Genomic DNA, 9,431 nt, shown 5'->3' on the forward strand with positions numbered 1-9,431 from the left:
CGCAGCAGATAGCAAGGAGAACATGGAACACACTGTGCAGAGTTATTACACGTACATGTCTTTAGACTGTCAGATGACACACACAAACACACTCTCACACACACACACACACACACACACACAGCAAGCAGTGCTAAACAATGATGTAATGTGAAATACATACTCACCAAAAGAAAAACTTACCATGGTGAGTTGAAGCTCATGAAACTCTCCCTCTGCTGTAGTTCTGATTCTAAACATGGCGCTGCTGATGAAGTCCCCGCTGAGCCCCCGCGCTCTGGGATGGACATGTCAGGCTCACTTCTTCTCTGTCTTTTTTAACGAATACTATTCTTGCTAGAATTGCCTTTCAAGCTCCAGTGAGAACCCAATCTTCACTGAAACTCATCTCCTTACGAAACACCTCTCATCGCCCTCTCTGCAGCCAATCATGTCCTCCGTCTCTGTATCTTTCTTGTCATTGATTTGCTTTTGTGATTCTAAAATACCTTCTTGGGTTTGTCTTAAATCATCATGATGGTGTCATAAGAAGATAGTTAGGGTACTGTAGCTCACAGTTTACACCAACATCTAAAATATATATTGATTCAGTCATTTATACATATTCAGTTAAATTCAGTATATTTTGTATAGCCCCAAATTACAAATTTTACAGGCTTTACAATCTGTAGACATACGACATCCCTGTCCCAGGACCTCACATCGGATCAGGAAAAACTCCCCAAAAAACTGAAAAAAACATTCACAGGATAAAAAGGAAGAAACCTTCAGGAGAGCAACATGGAGGATCCCTCTCCAGGATGGACAGAAGCAAGAGATGTCATGTGTACAGAATGATCAGTGTTACAGAGTTACAACACATTCAATAAATATGACAGACATGTATGAATAGTAGTCGGCATGGCACCAGGCAGGCATTACATATTTTATCTGTAATGCTCTTTATAAATCTAGATTGAAACTGTCAGTATCCACAGCGGATGTGAGGAAACCCCTGATGAGAGTAAATCTGCGGGGCCTGATAACATCCCTGGTGGTGTACTAAGAACATGTGCCAGCCAGCTGACTGATGTCATCACTGACATGTTCAACACATTTCTGTCACAGGAGAGTATTCCCATCTGCTTCAAGACCGTCTGCTGTGTCTTGTCTAAAACGGTTCTCCAACACATAAAACGCATCATCCGGGCCAGCCTGGACCCGCACCAGTTTGGATACAGTCAAGAAATCCACCGGAAGATGGTGTCTCCATTGCTCTCCACTCAGCCATCACTTATATGGAAAACAACAACACCATTATCAGAATCATCAAACGTGTTGTTATCGTTGTTTTTCTTTTCTTTTTTGTTCCTATGTAGGAAATTGTGAGAACAATGTAAATGTTGTTGTGCAATCATGTCGTATGACGACAAATAAAAACACTTGTAACTTTGTAATCCTGTAACTGGTCACCTTGTAATAAAAATATATTGCTGTTGAGTCCTTCAAATGTTTTGTTTTGACGTTTTACGTGCCAAATAATAATTCTATGATATTCTACATGAGGCCGACATCTCTACGGCCGATATCTCCACAGATATAAGGCAACTCAAACCAAAACAAATAACATGACAGGTAAACTAAAAATCATGTTTTTTGTATAGTGTACTGTCTCTTTAATATAGGTGGTCCTGTTGCCTTAACTGTGCATATTAAGACCACATTAAATGTGTAACTCTCTACTTTTCATGAAGTTAGTTATTAAGTTATGATCCATTTTCATGTAAGCTGAGTTTAATATATTTATTCTTTATTTCAGATGCCAAGTTCCATATAAAATAACAGACATACAACTAGAAAAAAAGAGAGAAAACAAGAAGATACAACATACATAATACAGTTCATTAAAAAGTATGAAGACTTTTGTGCCAATGTCGTCTTATGTTCGAAGTAAATCGATAGCAGCTCTTTAGAGGGTTGACCAGAGCCTCTACTATACTCTACTATACTATACTTAAATAGAAGAAAACTAGTGAGATGAAATCCAAAACTTTGTAATTCATCACATTAACTTTTTATTGTTTCCAATTCTGGATTTCTACTGTTTTCAACATGTCAACTATGAGTGAAAGTAAAAATGAAACGCATCACATTTCTCATTTGGGTTGATATGCGCTTTATTTTCACAACGCCCACGCTCCGCTCACCGAATACTTCAAAGTTAAATGGTACTGTCTGCTTCATATTGTCGTATCAAAGCGCCACGGGTGATGATAATAATAATCGCACTCTTGAATGAATACCATTAGACGATACATGTGATGTGGCCTTTAAATGGGTCTATTTGTGCAATCGTTGGGTAAACAGTGTCTTCTGTTATGGTGATGGAGGCTGTGGGCAGATTGCTGATCATTAGTGAGGCACAGTGTGAACAGTGTGTCATTACAACCTGATGCATCATTATCCATCTGTCAGCTCATTTTGGTGTTCTGTCCTCCTCATGTGTTAATCATTATTTCATTTTTTTTCCATATTATGAATCCAGTGAAATCATTTTTCTTCTTTGCCCCAGAATTATCATCTTCATTTGTGGAAATGACTTTTTTCCCTGGACTGTGTCTCGGCTAAAGTTGAGATCAGACTGCCGAATGGAAAGGTTTGAGTGTTTCTTGGCAGACGTAAATCTAAATAACTTGTCTAGTTGGGTAACTCTTTCCCCCTGGTGTTTACACGTGGGTCCTGGAGCCGGTTGCTCGATAATAGTCTGAACATGAAAACAAGAGTAAAGACTAATTATAAACACACATCTCACCAACAGCAGTGGTGTTCAAAAGCAGGTCATATAATTGTATACATACACCATTTCAAGGGTACACGCTGAGAAAAACCTGCATGTTTTCATCAAATAGGGGGGAATGCTGCTTCAGGTAATGGACATCAATAAAAGAGTTGATGAATATCCATATGTCCTACTGTTTTCAATACAATATCCAAAATGTGAAAGCAATTAATTCAACACATGAAACATCAATAGCACTTTGGAGAAAGCAATACATGCAGGTGATCTTTGCAACCTGGCAGTGGCCTTTTTCTAAAGTGATCATTTTAGTAATTAAGCTTTAATCAACATTACAAGGTTCTTTTTTTGTGTCCTTGTACAACAGGGCTCAACAACATTCTCATCTGCTACATGAGAAAATACACACACAGATACCCACACACACACATATACACACACACACACACGATCCATTTGCTGCCTTAGCTGCATTTATTTAACTTCACTGCATTATATGTGGAGTGTGCAAGATTAAATCAGGAGTCTCACAGCCTGAAGAAAAATAAAGTGGTTTTAGTAATATTGTACATTGTAGGTAAGTGCACAAAAGAGTAATCAAAAAAATATGTATGGGAATACTCGTAAAGCACCTTACTTATTAACTTTGCCACTTGTCATAAATTCCATAAACAAACCAATGCCTTGTGTTTATTCCCCTGCTTCACTTAATTGTCTTTCATTTTCACCCGTTCTGAGACAAATGTTCTTCCTTTTAAACAGGAGCCATTGTGCATTCATTATTTCCTGTGAAAGCGTGTTAATAGGTCATCCTGGAAATGTAATGCTCATCGACAGAAACAATAACAAGTACATTCACGATCCTGAGCCCATTAGCTATATGCACATTCAGCCACAGGAAGGATTCAAACACAGAACATTGCTGCTGTGAGGCGTCCTTGTTCACCGCTGCCCCCCCCCCCCCCCCCACTACACAAACACACTGACAGAAAGAGAAAGGATTTTGATGTGAGACATTTAATGAGATTTATTTCCCATGCATACAAATGCTATTGTACCATTTAAATGATAATTGCATTGTTCATCTGAACATTGAAGTCAGAAAGGTCAATGCTGCTCCATGTCGTCATTTTACCCCCCACTTCAATCAGATGTATTGGTTCTCCCTCTAAATGGGATTTTAGTCACTGGTAATATTTCTGAAGTAACTCAAATCCCATTGGAGGATTTTGAGATCCAGCAGGAGACTCTGCAGCAATGATGCTGATTTGTTCTTAATAGTCACATGGTTCTATAGATTTGGGGTAACGTCTGTTCATCTTCGGGTGACATCCCCTTCCACTTAAAGAGTTATATCCTTACAATTGAGAGGTACGCAGGTACTTATAAGTAGGGATAACTTGACCAGCCAGATGGTTTGTTACACTGGAAATACCATCTGTCAATTAAACTATCACCAATGTAAGGAGGAGAGAAAGAAAAATATATTTTCCATTGAGAAAAGCCTTTCAAAGAAGTTCTGATACAACTGATGCTGTTTCAGGAGCTACCAATGAGACTCAGAGTGAATAGTTGCTATAAGAATCAAGAAAATCCTTGTCTCACCAAAAATCTTGTGTCTCTCTCACTAAAACAACCATGTAGCTGCCATCAATTCTCAAGTGATATTGTGACATCGGGAGGCTGCAGCTGCTGTGCAAGTGAAAACTAGAGAAAGAGGAGGGGTTAACTACATTCCTCCTAAATAAATCCCCTCATTTAGGGTTATGGTGAATGTCAAAGATACTTTGAATGAGATCTGGCGCAGGACATAAGATACAAGTCACACCCCATTCCCATAATTGCATTTCTCTTCTCACATTTTCCCTTTTGACATCCATTGGTGTTCAATGTTCCTGGACCTTTGGTCCAGATTAAGTATTTTTCATACTATTGGGTGTTTACTCGCTCATGGTGCTGCGTTGGGTCATCCGTAAGCTGGAGCGCGCCGGCAAGCCAGAAAAACAAGTAACGTGACTGAACATCTCTCTGAACTTTGTGGACATGAGGTTGTAGAGGATGGGGTTTATGGCGGCGCTCAGGTAGAAGCAGACTCCGGAGACGATGTGGACGTGCTCGAAGACCTGGAGGTGCTGCTCGGACGAGGGGTCGATGTAGCTCCACATTAAGCGGTCCGCATGGAAGGGAGCCCAGCAAAGGCCGAACACAACCACCAGCACACCTGGACAGGCCAGAAGGACAGTTCAGGTGAAAGTCAACTGGACAGATAGCCGGACGACCGGCAAGCAGAAGCACACTCACACACACACGCTCAGCCCCCCCCCACACACACACACACACGCACACACTGACACACACACTCATTGTATACACCAGTAATATCGACAAGTTAATAATCATGACGTCAATCCAATCACCAACATCTGTCAGACAGCTAAAACAGATCAGCATTTAAGTTAAAAATAGCAAATACGTGTAAAGACTAATTTACACACACACACAGATACACAGTCAATTTAAAGTTAGTTTTCTGCTCCCTAACATGACTGAAGTGACACCCACACAGCATCTTGGTGACTTGCAGGTTTCGTTTGCTCAGTTTCTGCTTGTCGGAGCTGGAGACACTTTCCGGTCCAAAGCTGGTGTCCGCCACCGTCGCCATCCTCTCCCTTCTCAGCCCCAAGCCAATGAGCAGGTAGAGAATGCTAATGATCACCATGGGGAGCAGGAAGAAGGCCAACGTAGAAATCAGGATGATCAGGTTGTAGATCCAGGTGGGCTTAATCACATCTACGGATGGACATGTAACAGAGAGATCACATCGGGATCCCAGGTGTACCATGGGCATCGTTGTTTCATATAGCACTCAACAAACTCACTTTTTCTCAACAAATAAATATTTTGGATGGATTATCAAGAAATTCAGATACAGATATTCATGGTGCCCAGAGGATGAATCCTAATGACCAGCAGGTTGAGTCATTCACTTTACCGGTGAAATGTATTTGATGTATGCCATAAGAGCATAACATGTGCTATGAACAAGCATGATTGTAAAGGTCCTTAGACATTTATCATCCTGCACCATCATCAGCCCAAATTCAATAGACTTCATATTTGTAATTAAAAACTACCCACAAAACTAATTTCCCATTCAGCCTCAGCTGTACTTGCAATTAGAAAATGTTAGCATGCAAAACTAAGATGGATAGCACAGCAAACTTTGTCAATGCGAGTATTTTAGCGAGCAGAGCCTTCAGCCTCACACAGGCAGCTGACGAGCACAAATAATATCTTAAATAATAAATATATACAAACGGCAGATGTCAGATCGTGGAAACTGTCGTCCGAACTTCGGAGGCAAGCTCACAATCCCATGCAGACTGGTGTTAGGCACAGCACACAGCATGGACAGCACCCACAGGATGACGATCACCCTCTTGACGTGAGCACGTGTGGCCATGTGTTTGACTTTGAGGGGGTGCAGCACCGCCACGTAGCGCTCCACGCTGAGCGCTGTGACAATGAGGATGGAGGCGAAGCAGACGGTCTCAAACAGGAAGGTTTTGAAGTAGCAACCTCCCTCCCCGAGCAGGAAGGGGTAGTTCTGCCACATCTCGTAGAGCTCTAACGGCATGCCCAGCAGCAGCACCAACAGGTCGGACGCCGCCAGGCTCAGGAGGTACTAGTTGGTGGGCGTCTGCATCACCCTGTGTCGCAAAATGACAGTGCAGGTCAGAGAATTGCCCAGGACACCCACCACGAAGATGGTCAGGTAGGTGACGCAGACGGGAAGGAACACAGGGGACCTCGGAGGCCCCAGGTGCATGGCCAGGTAGTCCTTCTCGCTCAAGCACATGTCATCCAGATCTTGTGCGGTAGCGTTCGCCAACACCCAGGAGACGTTCATCCCACACAGCAAAGCAGCCTCCGGGCAGCCCAGGTCTTTGAACACGGCGGCACCGATTGTGAAAAGAGCAGCGAAGGAGCAGTTCAGCTGTGGCATGTTGACGGCTGGCAGGAAGGCTCCTCTGTTCTACACCGACATGAGGAAAGGGAAGTTACACACTGGTGGAGTTTTAAACATGTGGGCAACTAGCAGGCAGAGAAGGAATCCTTGCCAATTGGATTATGGGAATTGTAGTGAGTAAAATCTGTGTCTTGTGCCACTTAACTTTATAGAAGTGCAAATCTAGATCACTGGAACAAACCGAAGTGATATCCTCAGTTCAACTGACGAGTTCACAGACTGTTACCGAGCAGATTAGCCTCAGAGAAACAGAGACTCTGATCAGAGGTGGAAGCAACATTCAGTTTAATGAAAAGCTGGAATACCTTATCACCACGTCACCAAGGATTAAAGACACTGCAGCTCAAGAGGAAAACATATTTAACGAAAAGATCCCACATTCAAACTTCCCAGATTAAGTCATAAACTAGGGAAATAGCCTACATCCTTTTTGTATTTAAATTTAACTTAATTATTTTGCATGTTATATATGCAGATGAGTCATTATCTTATTTATGGTCAGACATCTGAACATTAAATAAAAACAAGTTGAAAATGCATGTTTTTTTTAGCTGGAAGGAGAAAATACTTTCAACAGCCTAAAATGTTAGGAATCAAATTTAAAAAATGAATATGAATGATATAAACAAAAAACCTTCAGAATATTGATATGATTTAAACTGAGCTGTCAGACGGGTAATTGCTTAAGCAGAGATTTCTGGCTCAGAAGAGGAACAACCTAACTTTTTTTAAACTGCTCTGAATGATGTGTTTTAAATTCTGTCTTTTTGAAAAACTTAAAATTAAGAAAATCATTTCTGCACTACAAGTTTTTAGAATAGCATTTTTAAATATGCATATGAAGCATTATCAAACGCTAACTGGATGTTTTCCTTCATTCTGGAAGAAAACAGCCCAAAATCTCAAAATTGATAAGTGCATGAAACACAATGTGTGTGGCTGTAGTGTCTCCCACAACTTGTCAGGTTCTCATAGCCATACACATATAATTATGCTGGACAAAATAAGCTTTCTAAAACCTCCCAAATATATTAGATGCTCACTTGTCCTCTCACAAAACATGTTGTCCAAAATTAATAATGCTGTCACTCACAATGTTGTCTTGCACTGGAATCAATTTGCAGCAGAAAAAAGACTCCAGACCGAACTTTGTTTGGCCGCCCACACTGGATCTGTTTATCCAACATGCAACAGAGTTATTAAGATAATGTCTGGAACAGAAAAAAACCCTCACCTGCAGTGTGTGGGCTCCTGGAGGCTTGAGATGAATTTGGTTTGAAGAAAGGGGAGACAACGTGCTCCTCTGCATCCTGGACTGTGTCTAACACCTTGTCTTGACTGCTTCAGAGCATCAGCTGCCTCCACTTCCCGTATTTGAGCACTGACGTCCACCCCTTCTCTCTCTCTCTCTCTCTCCCCTGTTTCTCTCTCTCTTTTCATCACCAGATCATCTTGTTCACACCCTCCACCAGTAGCTATCCATCTCTCTCTTTTCTTAAATTCAACTTCTTAAACCTTAGTTCTCTCTCATTCTATTCACAGACACAGACACACGCACGCATGCACACACACACACACACACACACACACACACACACACACACACAATAACCTACATTGGCTACCTTGTCATCCTACGTTCTATTACCTTTTAGATTGAACGACCACGTATTGCAGCAATGTGAAAATTGAAGATTGAGATTGCTCCGATGCTCGAACCTGTTGTCTGAGTGTTTTTCTGGAGAGGAGGCGGACAGTATACAAACAAATAATAAACATACTCCCAAATTAATAATGAAATAGGCCTTTTAAATGCAGAGAGGTTTTGTCGAACATAAATTATTATGACAGTCTTGTATATAAGTAGATCCAGACTAATCACATCTGCAATCACTGATTTCACGTGATTCCGGCCATTTAGTACCTTGTCTCACTTGTCATGTTTGAACATTAGGAAGAAAATATATATTTATTAGATGAGTATTTTCCCCTCAGCCAAAGCCCCATTAGTAAGGCAGCCCTCATATACGTATGCATGTGACCAGAGTAGAGTCAAGGACATATTTGGCAAGCTGAAGAATGCTCAGCTAATAGATGAGCCTAAATGTGTGAACAATAAATCATCAGCAGCTGATGGAGCCGCTGTCAGAGGCCAGAGAATTCACAGTTGTGGTCGGCTGCACATGCCTCTCTGACTGTCCTCACCTCCCCATCTCCCCCGTTTCTCTGCCTCCATCTGCAGTGTGGTCTAACTCAACACTTCCCTGGGAGGAGGGCATTGACATGTTATTATTGTGTCTCCGTTTAGCATTATTATTGATCTTCTGTGAGACAGAAAGCATTGATTGTGACGAGACCGCCTCAGCATCATGCTGAATGTACAGTATAGGTCCACAGTCAACCCTACATGGCTTTTAGGGAGATCACTTTTTTTCTGGGTCGCCCCTTGCCTTTCTCTTTGAGTTATCCATATGCTGCCGAATGCAACACAGAGAGATGGATAATGGTGCATTTCAGCACGAAGACCGAGTATAGACTAATAATGTTTGTTTTGTTCTGATCTTTGAATTTAAGTGAGAGAGGTTTTTAATATTCCATCCCCAAACTTTGATGGTGATGAAACAG

General features: G+C 41.5%; 1 pseudogene; it reads right to left on the minus strand.

Annotated features, from left to right (window-relative positions):
* Nucleotides 1-4,689: 4,689 nt before the first annotated feature.
* Nucleotides 4,690-8,081, minus strand: LOC130198324 (neuromedin-U receptor 1-like; annotated as a pseudogene).
* Nucleotides 8,082-9,431: the final 1,350 nt, after the last annotated feature.

This window comes from Pseudoliparis swirei, chromosome 8 (genome assembly GCF_029220125.1).
Source record: "Pseudoliparis swirei isolate HS2019 ecotype Mariana Trench chromosome 8, NWPU_hadal_v1, whole genome shotgun sequence".
In the NCBI taxonomy this organism is placed as follows: Eukaryota; Metazoa; Chordata; class Actinopteri; order Perciformes; family Liparidae; genus Pseudoliparis; species Pseudoliparis swirei.